A 25,006-nucleotide genomic window follows, 5' to 3' on the forward strand; every position below is an offset into this window, starting at 1 on the left:
GTTCATTCTCTGGTTGGCAACTAGTAACTAGTGGGGTGCCGCAGAGATCAGTGCTGGGACCCCAACTATTTACAATCTATACTAACGACTTGGAAGAAGGGACTGAGTATAACGTAGCCAAGTTTGCTGACGATACAAAGATGGGAGGAAAAGCAAGTTGTGAGGAGGACACAAAAAATCTGCAAAAGGACGTAGACAGGCTATGTGAGTGGGCAAAAATTTGGCAGATGGAAAGTGTGAGGTCATGCACTTTGGCAGAAAAAAATCAAAGAGCAAGTTATTATTTAAATGGAGAAAGATTGCAAAGTGCTGCAGTGCAGCGGGACCTGGGGATACTTGTGCATGAAACACAAAAGGATAGTATTCAGGTACAGCAAGTGATCAGGAAGGCCAATTGGTATTGGTGAGGCCACACCTGGAATACTGCTTGTAGTTTGGTTTCCATATTTACGAAAGGATATACTTGCTTTGGAGGCAGTTCAGAGAAGGTTCACTAAGTTGATTCCGGGGATGAGGAGGGTGACTAATGAGGAAAGGTTGAGTAGGTTGGGCCTCTACTCATTGGAATTCAGAAGATTGAGAGGTGATCTTATCGAAACATGTAAGATTATGAGGGGGCTTGACAAGGTGGATGCAGAGAGGATGTTTCCACTGATGGGGGAGATTAGAACTAGAGGGCATGATCTGAGAATAAGGGGCCGCCCATTTAAAACAGAGATGAGGAGAAATTTCTTCTCTCAGAGGGTTGTAAATTTGTGGAATTCGCTGCCTCAGAGAGCTGTGGAAGCTGGGACATTGAATAAATTTAAGATAGAAATAGACAGTTCCTTAAACGATAAGGGGATAAGGGGTTATGGGGAGCAGGTGGGGATGTGGAGCTGAGTCCATGATCAGATCAGCCATGATCTTATTGAATAGCGGAGCAGGCTCGAGGGGCCACATGGCTTACTCCTTTTCCTATTTCTTATGTTCTTATGCTCTTATTTAACCTGACATCATGTGACCTTGTTACATGATCCTTTATTATTTACAACAGTAGTTGCAGTACACTAGCTGAAGCAATAGTCCAGTGGCAATAGCTCTATTATAGTGATCAGGCGGGAAAATGCAGTTGAGATCGAATATCAGCCATTATCTTACTAAATTGGAGCATGCTTGAGGGGGCCATATGGCCTACTCCTGCTTCTAATTCTTATGTTCTTATGAAGGAAAGACGTGCATTTATATAATGCATTTCACAACCTCAAAATATCCCAAAACGCTTTACAGCCAAATAACAATTTTTTTAAAGCATAGTCACTGTTTTAATGTAGGAAACTCGGCAGCCAATTTGCACACAGAAAGCTCCCACAAACAGCAATGAAATTAATGACTGGATGATCTCTTTTAGTTGGTCAAGGGGTAAATATTGGCCAGGTCACTGGGAGAACTCCCCAGCTGTTCTTCAAATGGTGCTATGGGATCTTTTGCATCCACCTGAGAGCGCAGAAAGTGCCTTGGTTACACGTTTCATTTGAAAGACAGCATCTCTGACAGTGCAACTCTCCTTCCGTATTGCACTGAAGGAGAACCGACTGACTGGGGCATTGAACTCTGCCAATACCTATTGCCAGTACACAAACTGAACTAACTATTTAACCAAGACAAATTGTGTGTGCGTGTGTATATGTGTATGCATTTGTGTATTATATTTAAATTAAATCTCTTAAACCAGCAAAAATTGATATCCTGACATTCACTACTTAATGGAAATGATGGCCTAGAAATTACTTTTAGCATGAAGGCTTATGTGGGCAGTTTCCAGCATTGTTCAACTGAAATTCAAAACAGGGAATCCAACCTTGCTTTAAGAGGTGATTCACCACTTTAAATAGGCCTCAGGTGGCCTGCCGAAAATTGTGTGCGTCATGTGGGTGGGCTGCCCAATGTCCGCCGTGATCGGGCGGAAAGCTTGTCAATCATGTTTGAAATGAGATCCGGATGTTAAGAATGGCCTTGTCCTTATATTTGCGACATCGTGTGGGCATCCCATTCGCCCCAACCCCTCGTCCTTCCGATTCATGCCCAGAGTTAAAATCAAGACTATAGTGTATGGACCAGTTGCTATGATATCTATCAGGCCCAGCAACCTGAGATTGACAAGTGTATCAGGAAGGCAATGACCAAGCTGTGTTATCTCTATATAAAGAATCCAGATAACAGCCTAGAAATAGGGTGAGCCCATCTATGGGAACATGGGAGGCACAGAGAACATTCCTTGCCGCTGGATGGTGAGGCCCAAGGCATACCCGATATTGGACCTCTAGCCTCATTTGCATCTAAATTCCTCTATGGCCTTGCCCTTTCTTATCTCTATAACCATCCCCAGCTCTACAATTCCAAAAACTCTGCATTCCACCAACTCTGACGTATTCTGCATCACCCACTTCCTTTGCCCCACCATTGGCAGGCTTACCTTAAGCTGTTGAGGCCCTCTGGAATGTTTCCTTTAAATCTCCCTGCCTCTCTCCTCCTTTAAGGCGCTCCTTAAAACAAACCTCTTTGGCCAAACATCTAGTCATATCGTAGTATCTCTTCATTTGGCTCAGTGCCAATTTTTGTCTGATTATGCTCCTGTAAAGTGCCTTGGGATATATTACTAGGTGAAATAAACTATATAAAAGCAAGTTGTGGTTGTTGTTGGAATTCTACGTCAAAAGTAGAGTACAACAAACAGGAAAGATAATTAAATGCCTATTTCAAATGTGAATCATACATTTTGTGATATTATTTGTCATTGAATTTCAAACTACATTTTCTGGAAAACTATAACATTTTCTTGAATCATAATATTCCTTTTTTCTAAAATTAAAACAAAAAAAGAGATTACCTGGAGTACCTGTTTCCTCTGAAAAGCAGTGATCAGTATACCACAATTTTGTTTGATCAAAAGCAGGCTGTTAAAAATGAAAGGTATTTTACTTATTTTGATTTATTGCTATTGATAAATGAAATCAGATCAGGGATGGTACTATAAACGTATTCCTATTCCACTGCTTTCATTTTGCTGTGTGAGGACAAAGGTATTCAAAAGTATGTTTTAAAAACAATGGTCATAAATATTCAATTATATTAATACTAAGATTAATATGTCCTTCCTATACAGTACAAATGCACATGAGGCCCATACTTGAGAGAAGGTCACTCTGTGACCAGTAACCTTTATTAGCCAGCACTGAAGTGATGAAGGTGGGTGGAGCTTCGCCTTTTATACATGAAAGATCAGAATCCCAAAGAAGACCCCGCAAAACAAACATTATAGTGGGAGAAACAAAAAAATAAAAAGACGCGGCCAAAGCAGGTTTGATGGTGGTCAGTCAATAAGCTTTTTTGAATGAAAAAGCTTATTGACTGCGTGGAAGTCTTCTTGACTGTAGAATATTTGAAGTGGGAGTTAATGAATTTTTCATTTGTCTGAAAGCCGGTCTTTTAAAAGAGAAATGGTGCATCTGTTTTAGCTCCACCCACTTTTTTGGGCAGAGAGCTGGAAGTTACATAGAAACATAGAAAATAGGTGCAGGAGTAGGCCATTCGGCCCTTCGAGCCTGCACCGCCATTCAATGAGTTCATGGCTGAACATGCAACCTCAGTACCCCATTCCTGCTTTCTCGCCATACCCCTTGATCCCCCTAGTAGTAAGGACTATATCTAACTCCTTTTTGACTATATTTAGTGAATTGGCCTCAACAACTTTCTGTGGCAGAGGATTCCACAGGTTCACCACGCTCTGGGTGAAGACGTTTCTCCTCATCTCAGTCCTAAATGGCTTACCCCTTATCCTTAGACGATGACCCCTGGTTCTGGACTTCCCCAACATTGGGAACATTCTTCCTGCATCTAACCTGTCTAAACCCATCAGAATTTTAAACATTTCTATGAGATCCCCTCTCATTCTTCTGAACTCCAGTGAAAACAAGCCCAGTTGATCCAGTCTTTCTTGATATGTCAGTCCCGCCATCCCGGGAATCAGTCTGGTGAACCTTCGCTGCACTCCCTCAATAGCAAGAATGTCCTTCCTCAAGTTAGGAGACCAAAACTGTACACAATACTCCAGGTGTGGCCTCACCAAGGCCCTGTACAACTGTAGCAATACCTCCCTGCCCTTGTACTCAAATCCCCTCGCTATGAAGGCCAACATGCCATTTGCTTCCTTAACCGCCTGCTGTACCTGCATGCCAACCTTCAATGACTGATGTACCATGACACCCAAGTCTCGTTGCACCTCCCCTTTTCCTAATCTGTCAACATTCAGATAATTGTTTGTCTCTCTGTTTTTACCACCAAAGTGGATAACCTCACATTTATCCACATTATCCATATATCTGCCATGCATTTGCCCACTTACCTAACCTATCCAAGTCACTCTGCAGCCTCATAGCATCCTCCTCGCAGCTCACACTGCCACCCAACTTAGTGTCATCCGCAAATTTGGAGATACTACATTTAATCCCCTCGTCTAAATCATTAATGTACAATGTAAACAGCTGGGGCCCCAGCACAGAACCTTGCGGTACCCCACTAGTCACTGCCTGCCATTCTGAAAAGTACCCATTTACTCCTGCTCTTTGCTTCCTGTCTGACAACCAGTTCTCAATCCATGTCAGCACACTACCCCCAATTCCATGTGCTTTAACTTTGCACATTAATCTCTTGTGTGGGACCTTGTCGAAAGCCTTCTGAAAGTCCAAATACACCACATCAACTGGTTCTCCCTTGTCCACTCTACTGGAAACATCCTCAAAAAATTCCAGAAGATTTGTCAAGCATGATTTCCCTTTCACAAATCCATGCTGACTTGGACCCATCATGTCACCTCTTTCCAAATGCGCTGCTATGACATCCTTAATAATTGATTCCATCATTTTACCCACTACTGATGTCAAGCTGACCGGTCTATAATTCCCTGTTTTCTCTCTCCGTCCTTTTTTTAAAAGTGGGGTTACATTGGCTACCCTCCACTTGATAGGAACTGATCCAGAGTCTATGGAATGTTGCAAAATGACTGTCAATGCATCCGCTATTTCCAAGGCCACCTCCTTAAGTACTCTGGGATGCAGTCCATCAGGCCCTGGGGATTTATCGGCCTTCAATCCCATCAATTTCCCCAACACAATTTCCCGACTAATAAGGATTTCCCTCAGTTCCTCCTTCTTACTGGACCCTCTGACCCCTTTTATATCCGGTAGGTTGTTTGTGTCCTCCTTAGTGAATACCGAACCAAAGTACTTGTTCAATTGGTCTGCCATTTCTTTGTTCCCCATTATGACTTCCCCTGATTCTGACTGCAGGGGACCTACGTTTGTCTTTACTAACCTTTTTCTCTTTACATATCAATAGAAACTTTTGCAGTCCGTCTTAATGTTCCCTGCAAGCTTCCTCTCGTACTCTATTTTCCCTGCCCTAATCAAACCTTTTGTCCTCCTCTGCTGAGTTTTAAATTTCTCCCAGTCCCCAGGTTCACTGCTATTTCTGGCCAATTCGTATGCCACTTCCTTGGCTTTAATACTATCCCTGATTTCCCTTGATAGCCACGGTTGAGCCATCTTCCCTTTGTTATTTTTACGCCAGACAGGGATGTACAATTGTTGTAGTTCATCCATGCGGTCTCTAAATGTCTGCCATTGCCCATCCACTGTCAACCCTTTAAGTATCATTCGCCAATCTATCCTAGCCAATTCATGCCTCATACCTTCAAAGTTACCCTTCTTTAAATTCTGGACCATGGTCTCTGAATTAACTGTTTCATTCTCCATCCTAATGTAGAATTCCGCCATATTATGGTCACTCTGCCCCAAGGGGCCTCGCACAACGAGATTACTAATTAATCCTCTCTCATTACACAGCACCCAGTCTAAGATGGCCTCCCCCCTAGTTGGTTCCTCGACATATTGGTCTAGAAAACCATCCCTTATGCACTCCAGGAAATCCTCCTCCACCATATTGCTTCCAATTTGGTTAGCCCAATCTATATGCATATTAAAGTCACCCATGATAACTGCTGCACCTTTATTGCATGCACCCCTAATTTCCTGTTTGATGCCTTCCCCAACATCACTACTACTGTTTGGAGGTCTGTACACAACTCCCACTAACGTTTTTTGCCCTTTGGTGTTCTGCAGCTCTACCCATATAGATTCCACATCATCCAAGCTAATGTCCTTCCTAACTATTGCATTAATCTCCTCTTTAACCAGCAATGCTACCCCACCTCCTTTTCCTTTTATTCTATCCTTCCTGAATGTTGAATACCCATGGATGTTGAGTTCCCAGCCCTGATCATCCTGGAGCCACGTCTCCGTAATTCTAATCACATCCTATCCGTTAACATCTATTTGCACAGTTAATTCATCCACTTTATTACGGATACTCCTTGCATTAAGACACAAAGCCTTCAGGCTTGTTTTTTTAACACCCTTTGTCCTTTTAGAATTATGATGTAGTGTGGCCCTTTTTGTTTCTTGCCTTTGCTTACTCGGCCTTCCACTATTGCTTTTTACCTTTCTACCATCTGTTTCTGACTCCATATTACTTCGCCCTATCTCGCTGCATAGGTTCCCATCCCCCTGCCATATTAGTTTAAACACTCCCGAACTGCATTAGCAAATGTTACCCCTAGGACATCAGTTCCAGTCCTGCCCAAGTGCAGACCGTCCCTTTTGTACAGGTCCCACTTCCCCTAGAACTGGTTCCAACGTCCCAGGAATTTGAATCCCTCCCTCTTGCACCACTGCTCAAGCCACATATTTATTCTAACTATCCTGCTTCCTCTACTCTGATTAGCACGCGGCACTGGTAGCAATCCAGAGATTACTACCTTTGAGGTCCTTCTTTTTAATTTAACTTCTAGCTCCCTAAATTTAGCTTGTAGGACCTCTTCCCGCTTCTTACCTATATTGTTGGTACCTACATATACCACGACAACTGGCTGTTCACCCTCCCTCTCCAGAATGCTCTGCAGCCGCTCCGAGACATCCTTGACCCTTGCACCAGGGAGGCAACATACCATCCTGGAGTCTCGGTTGCAGCCGCAGAAACTCCTATCTATTCCCCTTACAATAGAGTCTCCTATCACTATAGCTCTCCCACTGTTTTTCCCACCCTTCTGTGCAGCAGAGCCAGCCACGGTGCCATGAACTTGGCTGCTGCTGCCCTCCCCTGATGAGTCATCCTCCTCAACAGTACCCAAAGCAGTGTATCTGTTTTGCAGAGGGATGACCGAGGGGTCCCCTGCACTACCTTCCTTGCACTCCTCTTCCCTAGGCTGTGGACCCTTCACCTGCGGTAAGACCAACTCGCTACACGTGCTACTCACGTCATTCTCAGCAGCGTGGATGCTCCAGAGTAAATCCACCCTCAGCTCCAACTCCGCAACGTGGTCTGTCAGGAGCTGGAGGCGGATACACTTCCCGCACACGTAGTCGTCAGGGACACCGGAAGTGTCCCTGAGTTCCCACATGGTACAGGAGGAGCATAACACGTGACCGAGCTCTCCTGTCATGACTTAACCCTTAGATTAACTTAAATTGGCAACAACAATGCTAAAGTTTACTCACTGTTCTAGAAGAGAAAAAAGAAAAACTACTTACCAATCAACAGCCAATCACTTACCCCCTTGGCTGTGTCGTCACCTTTCTGTTTCTTTCTACTTATTTTTTGCCCTCTCCCTGTAGCTGCACCGGCTCGTCTTTTGTAGGCCTCTCGCCGACACCGGACACACGTCACTCTGACGCACTTCTTGATGCCTCTCGCGGCCTTTTGTAGGCCTCTCGCCGACCCCGGACTCACGTCGCTCTGACGCACCTCCCGATGCCTCTCGCGGCCTTTTGTAGGCCTCTCGCCGACCCCGGACTCACGTCACTCTGACGCACTTCCTGATGCCTCTCGCGGCCTTTTGTAGGCCTCTCGCCGACCCCGGACTCACGTCGCTCTGACGCACCTCCCAATGCCTCTCGCGGCCTTTTGTAGGCCTCTCGCCGACCCCGGACTCACGTCTCTCCACGCACCTCCCGATGCCTCTCGCGCCCTTTTGTAGGCCTCTCGCCGATCCCGGACTCACGTCTCTCCACGCACCTCCCGACGCCTCTCGTGGCCTTTTGTAGGCCTCTCGCCGACCCCAGACTCACGTCTCTCCACGGACCTCCCGACGTCTCTCGCGGCCTTTTGTAGGCCTCTCGCCGACCACGGACTCACGTCTCTCCAAGTTTTTACCGCTTTGTAGGGTTGTCCTAGATGTGGGAAGTTTTAAGAAAGTGTGAATGACATTTTAAATTAGAAACACAGATGTGAATTTATTTTGATGATAAATTACGAGTGAAAAAAAATGATTTGTACGTTTAATTGGATTATTTGAAAAAATGCAATTATCTTATATCGTAACAAAGTGCTATCTTTTCAATTTGGTTATTACAAGCCGAGATGCCCAATTACTTGTTAAAAAAAACGTAATAATTGATTACATTGGGTTGAAAGATAATAAATTTAGTCTATGAATGAGACAAAGAAAGGAGAAGGGAGAGTGTAATGCCTTTAAAAAAAAAACCTACATAGGTTTCTCGAGGCTACAGGCTGGGGGAAGCTCTGCCCTCGTTTTCCTTTGTGTAGAATCTTATTTTAAATGACGTGAAAGCTTCTAGTTCAGTAAAAGAGATTTAAATAAAAAGATTGGCAGTACAGTATTTGAATTGGGATTTTGAGATATTCTCCTTGATAAACATTTTGGTTGTATTGTAAAATCTTGGGTTGGAAACCTTTTTAAAATAAATAATACTAAACAGTTTAGGAAAAGAAATATAAACCAAAAAGTTTGGAAACCAACTAAAAATTTAATTTTCTCTGATGAGAGACAGAAATGCATTGGGACAGAATGAGACCCATAGCTTACTATGCAACCCAACAATCACCAGGAGCCGCGGGTTTGTCCAGATACATGGCTGCACTCGACTGCATTACATGGGCAGTCAAGGTCAGCGAACCTGTCGTGATGACAGGTGAAATGTTGAATACTGGAAAGCTCCGGGTCGTCTCCAATGTCCGCCGAGCGAAGTGGGAAGCCGTTTTATTGTCCCACGATGAATCAGTAAAGATAGTCAGGACACCTGGGAAAACCCGGCGGAAGGAATCCTCACTCGGGGGTAGCCCTACGAGTGTAATGCATTAGAATGGGAAGATTCCCCAGCGAATGTGAGTGAGGTAGCTCTCGAAAACCCAAACCTCACATTGGATGTGGACCGATCCCGACAGCATGTCGACGGCCACCCACGTACGGGATGGGCGGTATTAAACCAGCATCTCGAGGTAGTGATGCAGGGAGCACTGGACGGAGGCCTTTTGGCTCAAGTAACAGAATTAACCGCACTGATGGAAGCCTTATTACTGGCAGAGGGAAAGACAGTGAATATATATGCAGATAGTAGGTATGCCTTTGGGGTAGTATATGACTACAAGGTAGCATGGGGAAGGAGAGGGTTTGTTACCTCTGGCGGTGAGGCCATCAAACACGATGAACGTATAAAATTACTATTAGAAGCAGCCAGCAAACCAGCTAAAGCAGAGTGAAAAAAAGATAAAGGCCCACTAACGAGTAGTAGACGAAACACAACGTGAAAATGAGGCTGCGGGCAATGCTGTTCGAGAAGCAGTCACATCTGCAGACATAAAGATAGAGTCAGTCTGTAGCATTACCACAGAGGAGGACATAACATAGTTAAACTGCACGCATATACGAACGAGGAAGAAAGAGCAGAATGGGAGAGAAAAGAAGTATCACCTGGTCTAGACTCCGCGTGGACAAAGGACGAAAAGGTGTTGGCCCCTTTCTGTATTCGGCAAATGATCATGGAGTTACACCATGGCATTAACCATGCCGGACGTAACGCCATGATATCCAATATCTCACAGGATTGGTGGTGGCCGGGAATTGGGTGCGACGTTACTAAACATTGTCAGCATTGTGTTGCGTGCGCCCAACATAATCCAAAAAAAGCGATAAAAATAAGGATGACACCAACCCCACCCAAGGGGACCATGGGAAAAAACACAGATTGATTTTACTGGGCCCCTAATAAACTCCAGGGGAAGGAAGTACTGCTTGGTGATTATTGGCCAGTTTACAAGGTGGGTGGAAGCATTCACCACTCTGTAAGGTCTGGAAGCAGCAAAGCCCCAAGGATTTATTGGACATTGTCTGGACATTGTGTTCAATATTTTTCTCACCACAGAAAGAAAACTGGAAGCTGTTTGTGGGAGGGGCCCAGGTGCGGCTCCATGTTGGACTTAGAATGATGGACAGGGAGTCTGGAATGACAATAAGACAGGAGGTGGGCTAATGGAGTCCATTGTTAGGCAAGGTGACCTTGTCAATCAGTGATTACCTGGATGAGTTACCAGAATAATAGAGAGCCATTAAGCCCACACTGTCTGGAAGTGAAAACACATCACTGGATTCAAACACTGGAAGCCTGGAAAACAAGGAACTTTATTGGGTAAAAGCAGAAGACATACCCAAAGGTAACCTTCAAACAAAGGCCAAAGGAAGACACACCCACAGGGAGCCTCAACCGCAATGACCCAGGAAGAGCAAACAGACTTGGATATAAAAGGTGGCCGTGTGGCCATTTCTCTCTCTCTCTCTCACCTCGCTGCTTCGCCCCTACAAGAATCCAACCCTCCGTATTGTGACAGAGAGAAAAAACCAGAAGAGACGCCTTTTCATCAGAAGAAGCAGCGAGTAAGCCAATGAAATCGGTGAGCATTTCTGCACACACATCTTTTAAAATCATAGCCACGGTGTGAGGGGGTATCATGTGTTCTCCCAACCAAATTCTTAGGGGTTTACAGGGGAGGTGTTTTAGACATTGGGGTACTTCACATTAGGGGCCTATTAAGACAGGCCATACTGTGAATTGTACTGCATTTGTTTGTTTTACACACCAGGGTGTGTGTGGTTTTACTGGGTGCAGGTGTGTGGTTAGCTTTACTAAAGCATTACCGGTTGAGACTGAGGTATTTGTTCGTGACTCATTCATCTGTACAGTAATCACTCCCAGGTCTAGAACTAGTGTATTGTGAGGGGGTGTCGAAAACACCTAAGGGAAACCACTTACAACCTGCAATTGCACCACAACCACGGTAGCCTGTATACTAGCAGAAGAGTTAATTACTAGATGAGGGATTCCCATTCAGATAGATTCGGACCAAGGGACTCATTTCACAGGAAAGGTAATGAAGGAAACTTGTAAAATACGGAACATTAAGCAGAAATTCCACATCCCCTATCATCCCCAGAGTTCGGGAATGGTAGCAAGAATGAATAGAACCCTCAAAACCTCCCTGAGTAAAGCAATCCAGGGAACCGGACAGGCATGGTCAGAACTCTTGCCCACCATATTGATGAAACTGCGTGCTACACTGAACCGCACAACAGGACTCACCCCTTATGAACTAATGATTGGATGAGCAATGAAACTCCCTGAGGGAATAGTTACAAGAGGAGTAGAGTTAGGACCTTTATGCGATAAAATTAGTAAGTATGTGATGGAGCTGAGTAGGCAGTTGAAAGGTATGCGACAGGAAGTGCGAGATAAGCAGGAAGAGGAAGACGAGGATAAAGGAACAAAACCCCCGGTGGTAGTACCCGAAGTGGGGGCAAGGGTAATGGTTAGGGTATTACCAGAAAAATCTGGATTCACCCCTCGATGGAGCAGACCCTATGAGGTACCGATTAGCGGAGACACATGTGCATGCGTAGATATGAAAGATGGGGGCCGATGGAAACATTGGTCTCAGCTGAAAGAATATAAAGAGTGGAGGGATGCATTGATAGATGGACTTTTTTGGGGACTAGGATGAATATTTGCAATACTAGAGGTACTTGCCATAATAAAAAGGATCTGGGAAAGGTCACATGCCCAGAGAAATGGTGCAAACAATCCGGTAAAAGTAGAAATGGTAAGAATCTAACTAAAAATCTGGAATATCCAGGATGTGTTTTATCAACAGAATGTATATCAACGTGATCGCCACCGCCCTTACAATTCTACAAGGACAAGGAAGAATCTAGTAGCCCATCACCCGCCCCAGAGGGAAGTACAAGTTGTAACAATCATACAGGAGGGGGAACGATGTTCCTGTGTAAGAGGAGAACTCCAAAGTGCCCTCACACAACAAAGGGGGCCAAAGGGGGGTTTAGTAATGAAATACACGAAGGAAAAAATACACTTTGGAATACGCCAGAAGATAATCACGATATTTCTAAATCTGACCGATCTAACGATCCCCAGTTTCTGCGGGTCAAAAACAATAAGCATGTATAAAAATCTAACACTGCAGGCCTTAGATGGACCTGAGTCTAAGACCCTGAAGTTTATCACATTAAAAGGGAAGGTTAGACGAAAAAAGGGGAAATGATGGGCGCGGGATATGTGGCGGGCGTAGCAACGGTAAACATTATAGATCTCCAGATGGTAGAAAAGCAGGTTGACACACTCACCCAAACCCTAAGAGGGTTGCTGAAGAGGGAGATGATAATGAGAAGATGCAGGCCCAAATGGGAGATGGGGCCGAATGAGAATTGTTACAAGTGGCCCACACACTAAGGGATCATGCCAAGACAATTAACTTAATAAACGCGAACCAAAAGTACAATAGTGAAAGGGAACGAAACGCCGCGATATACGCTGTGTATGGAGCATGGATGATAAGTACAGTAAAACATAACTTAGAAGAGCTGCAAAATGGGGAGGTCCCAGATTAGATAACCAATGATGTATTCAGGGAATGGACCTTGAGCAAAAGGGAAACAGACGCCTGTGAATCAGGCGAAACAGCCATGCATGGGTTCCTAAAACTACATGTGTAACTGGTCATCAGAATATTATCGGATTTGTACTGTCAATACCACAATAAAATGTGACCAAGGGAAACCTCCTGTATAAATTGATAATATAGGAGAAATAAGAAACCAAACACGGGTTAGATACCACAAACTACACCAATACATTATTAAGAAGGGAGATGATACCAAGTGTGTGTGCATTAAAGATTGTTATAAGAATAACCAGGTTGTTTGGTGCCAAGAACATCCCAAATTTGATCAAGATGCCTGTGGATATAGCCACACAGAAGGATGCGTCCTGAGCATAACCCCACTGATGCTGGGTTCCGAGACAACAGCAGCCCCATGAAGTAACGGGCAATGGTGTGTCAGCACCGCAGCCACTAACATGACTGTGGGAGAAGTAACGCACTGCCCCATCACTACCACTGACTTTTGCTTCATGACCAGAGAAGAGGTTAATATTCAGGGACATATTATATACCCAGAATTAAAAGAAGAAACTGTCAGTGGAACGGTGATAGACACTATAAAGGCAGGATACGAGGGCTTCAAAGAGCCTCAGGGAAAACCAATTCCCAAACTAAGTGAGGAACAGACAGTGTCCGTGAGCAACGACAAAATACATCATCCTGATGAAAAAGATTGTTAAGCTGCAAAAGGACACAAAGAAAGTGCTGGCCAATCAACCCTGGTAAATCCTGATGGGATTTTTGACTTAATATTCATGTGTACCCTTGCATAAGAATTATATCACATGTATTAGTGATAGTGCAGATGTTGATTGTACTTATGTTACTGTTTGAATGGTGCTTTAGATGTACGAGGAGCAGGATTAAAGCGCTCGTAAAAGCCGCTCGGAAATACGAAAGGAAGCCTTCGCTGAAAGTAAGTAACAGGTGAGATGAGCTAAACCAACACGAATACCTGATATGAGTCATGAGTGTCCCAATCCTATCGCCTGACGAAAGAAATCGGAGCGGGAGACACACGCGTCTCGTAAGGTAAAAAGATTGGTCACGGTGGGTCAATAGAATAACCATATGACCAAAGGTGGGGATTGAAGGGAAAATAATGAGTTAAACACGTTTTTATATTAGGAAGGCAAAAACTCAATTTGTTTATGTGGTAAAATTATCAGGTGCAACCGCAGAACAATGGTGTAAGTTCCTGTTATTCAGAATGCTGGTCTTACGTTCTAGGAAGTGAGTTCCTATTATTGGCAGGAGGCAGGATGCAGGATACATCTGTTCATACCCAAGGACGATATTGGAATAATTAACTAAGTTAAAATTAAACAAGCTGTAACAAAGCGAAAAATTGTCATGCGGTAGAAAGACTGACCAATCATAATGTAAATGATGACATTGCAAGGAATTCTGTATGAAGGAGCAACTCCTAAAGTGTTCGAGGAGAACGGTTGGGAAGGCACCCAGTTAAGGAACTAGTGCAGACCGTGCCTCCCTTGATCAAGTAATTAAACAATTCTTTTCTCCACAACAGACATGTGTTGAATGTCTTTGTCATACTCTACATCACTAGGTACTGTCACAGAGACTGATACAACACATAACCGACAGATGTAATCATGATTATTATGATAATTATCATTCTTTACCTAAAGACATATACCGTGACCGCAGGCTTTGACTACAACATTCCCGGTAAAAGTGAAAGACCTCGCAACTGTTGAGAGTCACTCATGACTGTCACAAATCAAATTATATAAATACATAAGTACATGTAAATAAATGTAATACTTACTCTTGCGGATCCCACAAGGTCATTCCATCGTTTGCAGCATTGGTTGCCCTCATGCACTTCGTTGGTCACCGACGAGACCACCTCTGCTATCTCGGTCCATATCTTCTGGTAGGCCTTTGGGGTGAGCTTCCCACGCCCTCCCTGTGTCAAATCACTCCAGCGTAACTCGACCTCCTGCAGGAGGGAGGCATTTGCCTCATCCGAGAACCTCCTCGCTCATTAGCGCCCTCCAATGTGCTCTTCTCCCAGCTCACTACTCTCGCCAGCACCAGTCTCCATAGCATGCTGTGTCGCCTCCTCCTCTCCTTTCATTATAGGCCAAATTCAGGCAAATATGTGGCTGGTAACAGCTAACTTTTGTTTCCCTATTTGCTCTAAAGCTCTAAACTTTTCCTCCTTCCTCCCAAAGCAGCCACACCACACGCCTTCAGTCCCTCTCAGCTCCCTCTCTCTGTCTCCTCTTGATGACCCTTGACCTCCTGAATCGTGGGAATCGAGCATTGCCATGCCTTTGCTAAGGACGGCGACACTTTACAGCAGATGGTCAGAGAGATTTAACGCTACCGCCCATTTCATATCGCTCACGGTAATGCCCAATTTCAAAAATGGAGACTAGGTGCTTTGAGAATTGGTGAGAAGCCGGCGATCTGAAAACCCATTTTTATCACCTACGCCGGAAATAATGCCCATTTTTGGGCGATCTGCACAAAAGTGTAAAATCTAGCCCCAAGGTATTAGAAGAATTAGAATTAAAACTGAGATGAGAAGAAATTTCTTCTCAGAGGGTTGTAAATCTGTGGAATTCTCTGCCCCAGAGAGCTGTGGAGGCTAGGTCATTGATTATATTTACGGCGGAGATAGACATTTTTGAGCGATAAGGGAGTAAAGGGTTATGGGGAGCGGGCAGGGAAGTGAAGCTGAATTAACGATCAGATCAGCCATCTATCATCATCATCATAGGCAGTCCCTCGAAATCGAGGAAGACTTGCTTGCATTCTAAAAGTGAGTTCTTAGGTGACTGTACAGTCCAATACGGGAATTACAGTCTCTGTCACAGGTGGGACAGACAGTCATTGAAGGAAAGGGTGAGTGGGATTGGTTTGCCGCATGCTCCTTCCGCTGCCTGCGCTAGTTTTCTGCATACTCTGGGCAACGGGACTCGAGGTGCTCAATGCCCTCCTGGATGCACTTCCTCCACTTAGAAACGTAGAAAATAGGTGCAGGAGTAGGCCATTCAGCCCTTCGAGCTGAACATGCAACTTCAGTACCCCATTCCTGCTTTCTCGCCATACCCCTTGATCCCCCTAGTAGTAAGGACTACATCTATAGGACGGTCTTTGGCCAGGGACATCCAGGTGTCGGTGGGGATGTTGCATTTTATCAAGGAGGCTTTGAGGGTGTCCTTGAAATGTTTTCTCTGCCCACCTTGGGCTCGCTTGCCATGTAGGAGTTCCGAGCAGAGCGCTTGCTTTTGGAGTCTTGTGTCAGGCATGCGAACAATATGGCCTGCCCAACGGAGATGGTCGAGTGTGATCAGTGCTTCGATGCTGGGGATGTTGGCCTGATCGAGGACGCAAACGTTGGTGCGTCTATCCTCCCAGGGGATTTGCAGGACCTTGCAGAGACATCATTGGTGGTATTTCTCCAGCGATTTGAGGTGTCTACTGTATATGATCTATGTCTCTGAGCCATACAGGAGGGCGGGTATCACTACAGCCCTGTAGACCATGAGCTTGTGGGCCTGATCTGCGAACACTCTTTTCCTCATGTGGCCGAAGGCTGCGCTGGTGCACTGGAGGCAGTGTTGAACCTCGTCATCGATATCTGCCCTTGCTGATAATAGGCTTCCGAGGTATGGAAAGTGGTCCATGTTGTCCAGGGCCGCGCTGTGGATCTTGATGACTAGGGAGGGGCAGTGCAGTGTGGCGGGGTCAGGTTGGTGGAGGACCTTGGTCTTATGGATGTTGAATGGCGAAGCAGGCTCGAGGGGCCAAATGGCCTACTCCCGCTCCTATTTCTTATGTTCTTATGTTCTGCTGACACCTGGCTCACATGGCAAAAGGCAGCTGTCATCCTGTTCCTGCTCCTGGAGCTCAAGAGGCTCAAAGACAGGCTCAAAGACAGTCCCTCCTCTCTCCCTTCTTCTTTGTGGCTCAGGGTGGCAGAGGTGGAAGCAGTGGAAATGGGTGATCTAGGGGTGGGGGTGGAGGAGGGATCCACTGTCTTGGGCTGGGGGTGACGTCAGCATGGGAAATGTTGGGGTCTGACGACTTATTTGAAGGCCAGAGGTCTATAGTGTGCCTTGATCCGTGCTGTCCGAGTCATCATTTGTAAGTAGAGGACGACATTTTAGTCAGGGTGTGGGGGGGGTGCTGGTCAAGCTGAAATGTCAGCCATGCCACCAAGGAGTTCCATCTCTACATGGGCACAACAATAAGTTTGCAGTAAACCGCGTGTGCATTAACATTGCATGTCCTTTCATGCTATGAGCGGCGCTCATACCGGAGATTAGAATAACCTTACCGTGCTGTGGCATCAGATCTGCATGAACATTTGTGGTTGCACGGTGGCGGGCACCCATCAATGCTAACGCACACTCCTCCAGCCTGCTCAATTCAACCACCTCTGCTGCTCCCCCTTCATCACTCTCAGGCTTGCTACCTTGGATGCACAAAGAAACGTTGCCACCTTTAGCCCCTTTGCTGATGCCCCCCACACACACTCCCACACACACACACAAACACACACACACACACACACACACACACACCTGACGCATAACCTTTTTGGCGTTGGACAGAAGGGGACGAATAAATTTGTACTCACTCTAGCTGCCGCCAGCAAATCGTTCCAATGTTTCCGCATTGGTCCCCATCCCGCTCAATGTTGCCCATTGTGCTCATGATCTCATCAATCTCTCTCCAAATGCATCAATATTGCGGTAGTGGAGGCTTGCCACGACCATCCCAGGTGAGGTCTTTGTACCTGCGTTCTACCTCCGTCACGAGCTCCTCCAATTCCTGCTCATTAAACCATGGCGCTCTGGGCCTGGTTTTTCCAGTCTTCATTGCTGATTTCTGGCCATTCATCATCAATGATGAAACGAATGGTTGTTCAACAGTTTGTGTATCTCAATTTCTGTGACTGCCCCCTCTGCAACTCAGACGTTCCCTCTGCAACTTCCAACTCTCTCCTCTCCAACTTCCAACTCTCTCCTCTCCAACCTCCAACTCTGCCCTCTCCAACCTCCAACTATCTCCTTGCCAACCTCCAACTCTCGCCTCTCCAACCTCCAATTCTCTCCTCTCCAACCTCCAATTCTCTCCTCTCCAACCTCCAATTCTCTCCTCTCCAACCTCCAATTCTCTCCTCTCCAACCTCCAACTTTTTCCTCTCCAACCTCCAACTCTCACCTCGCCAACTCTCTCCTCTCCAACCTCCAACTCTCTCCTCTCCAACCTCCAACTCTCTCCTCTCAAATGCCAATTCTGTCCTCTCATTCACAGGTGGAATAAAGCGGTGTGCCTTTACACATATGCGCAGTACAGCAATCAGCCTCAAATGGCCCCGAAATGACGACACGTCTGAAGAGAAAAACTAAAAAAGAATTGTGAAGTCTCGCAAATGCGCAGTGGAGATCTTCCGAAGATGCCCGACTGGAGAGACCTCCAACTGCCACACACTGCTCACTCCTGCTCCCACCCGGAGACTGCCGCTGACACTGCCGTCCACACAACGGAGCCGAAAGTAGCTCCCGACGGGACCTGGCAGCAGTGGACGGCAAAAAGTTAGGTGCCGCCCAGGGCCTCCGACCAAATTTGGCCCCACGGTATTTAAATATATATAATACAATAGATATTTATATATATATAAAATTTGACTGCTCAGGTTGTCAGCACGTAATAGATGAAGCTCTAACTGCTGCAAAAGCTTGCACTCTCTATCCTTCCCTCACGACAGTGAGATCTCTGTTCTAACCCCCACCAAAAAGCAGCATAAATCACAGCAAAAAGAGAACTAAATAACCTATAGGTACAGTCTTCAAAAGAAGGAAAAGGAACGAAAGGGTACATGGTGAAGTTAATGAAGTGAGAATAAGAACTGCAGCAGAAAGAGAAGAAAAAGTGACAGCACTGTGAAATTTTAAAATTCTCCAGCAAAAGGGGGATTTCAACTCACAGTAGCCTGTTTCATGCCGGTAAAATGGATGCAAGGCCAAGGACTTTTGCATGGGGATATCTCACACCCAACATCCACAGAAAATTCTCCCAACACCATTTTAAGTCAAGTGAGCTTAATGAAGGTTCCTAGGCAGAGCCGGATTAACCCATAGGCTGTAACCTATATTTTTTAGGCCCTTGACTTTAGGCCCTAATTTTTAATATCATTAACCCTAAATCTTTGTCGTAAGGTTGGTTAAGCAATATCATATATAACTGCATAATTATATCTTGAGAGGTGCAAAATATTGTGTCCTTATGGCTCAAAGTGTGTTTAAAATTCTGTAACAATCTTGAAACATGTATAAATGTTCAAAATAAATTCGCAGAGAGTTATGTTCATAGGATAAATGCATAAATATCATGTTTGATAATTGTGAATGCTTACGAAAGGATGAAGGATTTTCATTTATCTTTTGAAAGTGGAAATGCAGATGTCAAAGTCAAATGTCAAAAGTATTTAGTAGAATATATATGTCCTCATAGATACCCCTAGATATCCCTCATTGGTGCCCCTCGATATCCTACTAGAAACTACTAGCGATAAAACAGGAATATTCCAAATTAAGTCTGAAAGACTATATTGGAATTATGCACTTGTTTTGGGGGAGGGCAGCTTCGATAAGCCCTTGTGACTTTTAGCTGCTTTCTTTTTTGTATATTCTTATGTTATTTTGACCTGCGTTCTCAAGTCAGGTAGTTTTTGAGTAAAGATAGTCATCTCAGTACTGCTTTCTTCGGTAAAAATTGATTCACTAAAATATTTTCTAGCCGGGCTTTCTAAATTTTAAATTTTGCAATTCATGTAACTATATAAGGATTAGGTTTTGCCATCCCCTCGTTTTATCAACTTGTCAGTATTTGTCCTCATAACATCATCAGAATGACAGCATATTATTTACTGTTATTCATGTGTGCCAAACAAACCATTTTTAATAGTTTTTTCATATGTCATTATATTTTATAGTTTATTATTGTCGATATGTATGTAAGCTTTTCATTCATTTTTATAATTGGCTTCAAATGGTTAATCTGTTTCCGAAATTGTTTTTAAGACGTTGGGCCCAGTGTAAAGATCATTCAGCATGTTGAAGAAAGGAGGATGGCAAAAACTGAAGGAGACCGAACAAAGACGACAAAGAGAAGAGGCAGTGCTGAAAAGAACTCCAACACAAAAGCAAAATACTATGGATGGTGAAATCTGAAATAAAAACTGAGAATTCTGGAAATGTCAGCGGGTCAGGCAGCATCTGTGGAGAGAAAAACAGAGTTAACGTTTCGGCTCGCCGACCCTTCGTCAGAACTACCGAATGTTCGAAAAGAGCACATTCTTAAGCACTGAAAGGGGAGGGGAAGAAAGAACAAAAGGGAAGGTCTGTGATAGGGTGGAAGGAAGGAACGATTAGAGAGACAAAAGGGATGATAGGCCGAATTGAAATGGTAATGATAGAGGTTAGAAAAAGGTTAATTTGGATAGGATGTGAATGGTGTAATAATGACCAACTGCCATTATAGACAAAGAGAAAAAAAAGGAAAAAGAGAAAAAAGAACATAAGATGAGGGGGAGGGATAGGGAGCCAAAGGTGGCCAGAGGTTATGCTCTGAAATTGTTGAACTCGATGTTGTGTCTAGAAGGCTGTAAAGTGCCTAAACAAAAGATGAGGTGCTGTTCCTCGAGCTTGCGTTGAGCTTCAGTGGTACAGCGGAGGAGTCCGAGGATGGAGATATCAGAGTGGGAGTGGAGTAGAGAATTAAAGTGACAGGCGACCGGGAGTTCAGGATCACACTTACGGACTGAACGGAGGTGTTCAGCAAAGCAGTTACCCAATCTACGCTTGGGTCTCTCCGATGTAGAGGAGACCACATCGTGAGCAGCGAATACGGTATACTAAATTGAAAGAAGAACAAGTAAATCACTGTTTCACCTGGAAGGACTATCTGGGGCCCTGGTTAGTGAGAAGGGAGGAGGTAAAAGGGCAGGTATTGTGTCTCCTGCGCTTGCACAGGAAGGTGCCATGGGAAGGGGAGGAAGTGCTGGGGGTGACTGCGGAATGGATCAGGGTGTCACAGAGGGAGCGGTCACTGGAACGCTGAGAGAGGAGGGGAGGAGAAGATGTGACTGGTGGTGGGATCACGCTGGAGGTGGCGGAAATGGCGGAGGATGATCCGTTGAACGTGGAGGCTGGTGGTGTGAAAGGTGAGGACAAGGGGAACTCTGTCATGGTTCTGAGAGGGAGGGGAAGGGGTGAGAGTAGTGGTGTGGGAAATAGAATGGGCACGGTTGAGAACCATGTTAACCACGGCAGAAGGGAATCCTCATTTGAGGAAAAAGGAAGGCATGTCAGAATCACTAGTGTGAAATGTGGCGTCATCAGAGCAGATGAGACGGTGATGGAGAAATTGGGAGAATGGAATGGAGCCCTTACAGGATGTGGGGTGGGAGAAAGTGTAGTCCAGGTAGCTGTGGGAGTCAGTGGGCTTATAGTGGATACTGCTCGAAAGTCTATCCCCAGAAATGGAGACAGAGAAGTCGAGGAAGGGAAGGCAAGATTCGGAGATGGACCATGTGAAGGTGAGGGAAGGGTGGAAATTGGATGCAAAGTGAATAAAATTTTCAAGTTCAGGGCGAGAGCAGGAACTCCCTCTCTCTTAACTTTTTTTGCTCCCATTAAATCTAATGAGGATATTCAAGCGACAACCAGCAGAAGTAAATCTGCTGCATCTGATGAAAAGGGCCTGCCTCATGTATGTTCGCTACATTAGATGCAGTTGTTTCACCCCAATCCTCTGAAGGTGACAGTATCCTTCTCTAACAACCCAGGCAAGTGGGATATCACTTCAAAGGACCTCACTGAATATTGGACTGAGAAGGGGCCACAAGAATGCCAGAACTTGGATTCTGGCTTTGCAGTTACAAAACGTAAGTACACCAAGCAGAATCGTTATCTGACCAAATCAATGTTTGAATATGTGAAGCCCAACAAACAGACTGGCAAATGAGAATTGCTCATCTATTCCCCTTCTACAAAAAAAGTGTACTGTTTTTACTGCCGCTTGTTTTCTGAAGGCAAAAAGTGTGTCATGTTCTGTGAAGGCTTCAATGATTGGAAGAATACTGCACACATAGCATACATTGTCAGAGGGTATATATCGTGCCCGAAAGAAAGTCAGCGGCAGAATTGATTCTCAAGTGGAATAACAGCTTTTGGAAGCTCAATCGTATTGGAAGAATGTCCTGAGAAGCGTAATTGAAACCATTGTTTTCCTTGCTGAACGTGGTCGGCCATTCCGTTGCTCAGATGAAACTATTGGATCAAAACACAATGGCAACTATCTTGGCATTCTGGAACTGATTGCTAAATTCAACCCTTTCTTGGTTCAGCACATCAATAAGCACGGAAATTGTGGAAAAGGCCACACATCATATTTATCAAAGACAATTTCTGATGAATTCATTGCACTGCTGACAAAGAAGACCCTATCAGCAATTGTTAATGAGATCAAGGATGCAGGGTATTCTTCAGTGTCTGTAGACTCAACACAAAGATCAGCTCTCAGTCATCTTGCATTATGTGCTACCCAGCGGACCAGTGGAACATTTCATGACCTTCATAAGCATCACTAGCCATACAGGGGAGAAACTTGTCTCATACCTACTTGACTTTCTCACCAAAAATGGTATTGACTTCCGTCTTTGTCATGGCCAAAGCTATGATATTGCCTCCAATATGAGTGGTAAATATTCAGGGATGCAGGCAAAGATAAAAGAGTACAACGCTTTGGTTGATTACATACCATGCACAGCGCACTCACTAAATCTTGTTGGCCAGTCTGCTGTGGGCTATTGTGTTAAAGCAGTTTCATTTTTCGGATTTGTCCAAGAATTACATAATTTTTTCACTGCAGCAACCAGCCGTTGGAAGATTCTTACAGATTCACTATCAAAGGGATGTCTAGTGCCCAAATCACTCTCTGGGACACGATGGAGTACCAACACTGAAGCTGTGAAGGCACTTATTCTGGGATATTGCAACATCCTCGAGTCCCTAGAGAAAATCAAAGGTGATAAATCTCAAAAGCCAACAAGAAGAAAAAATGCAAAGATACTGAGTGATGCAATATATAACTTAGGGACTGGTATTTTGTGTGAAGTCTGGAGTAATGTACTTCAACCATTCAACAGATGCAATCGAAGTTTGCAAAGTGCCCAAATTGACCTTTCCACTGCTGTAAACTTACTGAGGAGTCTTGGAATTGTTCTTCAAATGCAGGACAGTTTTGATGAGTACGAGGCTCAAGGGGTTGCAAGGACAGGGAACCAGGAGTATAAATCAGCCAAATGCCGCAAAAGACAAAAGACATGTGCTGTCACAACTTCACACATATTCAATGACAAGGAAGCCTTCAGAGTTAATACATTCCTCACAATCATTGACAAACCGAAGGGTACATTAGAATATCGAATCAAGGCCTATGCCGATATTGACAAATCCTTTAGTGTCCTGGCAAATTGTTCATATAATATGTCAAGCTCCCAAGTCAATGAAGGTATCAGACGCTTATGTCAGGAATATCCAGATGATCTCCCAGTAGATTTTACTAAAGAATTCCTTTAATTTGTTGGATTTTCGACTGTTTCAAATATAGAAAGAAAAGAGGATGAGAGTAGATCTATTTGGATGTACCATGTAATCATTGAATCCAATGTGATGGGAATGTTTCCCAAATGTACAAACTGTATTATGGCTGTATTTGTCATTAATGGTCACTAATTGTAGTGGAGAATGTCCCTTCTCGCTTCTTAAAAGGATAAAAAAACATCTTACAATCCAACATGAATCAGTAGCATCTCGCTGCTTTGTCTCTTTTGAGCATTGAGAATGAAATTGTCAGGTGTTTAAATTTTGATAATATTATTCACGACTTTGCCGCAGCTAAGGCCAGGAAGAAACCAGTCTTTGTTTGGAGAGACATATTCAGTTAATTTTTTGTTTGATATCGCAGTTTAAGCAAGGAAGAAACCAATCTCTGCTTGAAGTGTATGCTGTTTTTGCTGGGGGTTTTTTAAACATACATAACTTTGATTTTTGTAATTTGTTTGCCACAGTCAAGGCCGGGAACTTAATAATAACTTTTATTTATATAGTGCCTTTAATGTAGTAAAACATCCCAAGGCACTTCACAGCAGTGTTACAAGACAAAACAGGTAAATTTGACAGCGAGCCAGGAAAGAAGAAATTAAGGCAGATCACCAAAAACTTGGTTAAAGAGGTAAGTTTTAAGGAGCGTCTTAAAGGAGGCTCTCAAGGTATGGAAAATGGTCCATGTTGTCCAAGGCCGCGCCATGGATCTTGATGACTGGGGGGCAGTGCTGTGAGGCGAGGTCAGGTTGGTGGAAGATTTTGTCTTACAGATGTTTAGTGTAAGGCCCATGCTTTCGTATGCCTCAGTGAAGATGTTGACTATGACTTGGAGTTCAGTCTCTGAATGTGCGCAGACGCAAGTGTTCTCCGCATACTGTAGCTCGACGACAAAGGTTGGGCCAGTCTCTCTTTATAAGCCGCAATAGGTGTGTAATTAGAACACTGTCATTTTTCTCACACACTTCTAAACAGTGACAGCTTGTTTTTTTTAGAAAATATAAATTTTACCTCAATAAATGTGTTGAAATTCATTTTCATGTTTAACCAAATTATTTAGAGAAAAGCTACTGAGCAGAAAATGGTGCAGAAAAATATTCCACAGTTCTCACTGGGTGAGTAGGGTTAAAATCAGGACTGTCATTTTTAGATTTAAAAACAAATTGTTTCAACCCTGATTTTAAACATTAGAAATTTCAGTTACTGAAGAAGAAACAGCAGATGAAACAAAAATTTCAGAAAACATGTGGGAACCTGGTGGTCAGATTGCACAATCACAGTGACAAGTTAATAAAGGCAAAACCTGAATGTGGATATAGAAATTTATATTGTGGAAAAGACAACACAAAAAGCATGTCAAAAACATAATAATAGAAAGTCTCGTTCTATTGAGAGCAAGTGCACGCAGACATTACGTTTTCAATCTTATGGATAATAAGGTCAAATCCAACTTTTAAATAATAAAGTTACATTTTAAATGTCTCAGGGGAACAGCTACAGGGATAGAGAAG

Source organism: Pristiophorus japonicus, chromosome 4 (assembly GCF_044704955.1).
Source record: "Pristiophorus japonicus isolate sPriJap1 chromosome 4, sPriJap1.hap1, whole genome shotgun sequence".
Taxonomy (NCBI): domain Eukaryota; kingdom Metazoa; phylum Chordata; class Chondrichthyes; family Pristiophoridae; genus Pristiophorus; species Pristiophorus japonicus.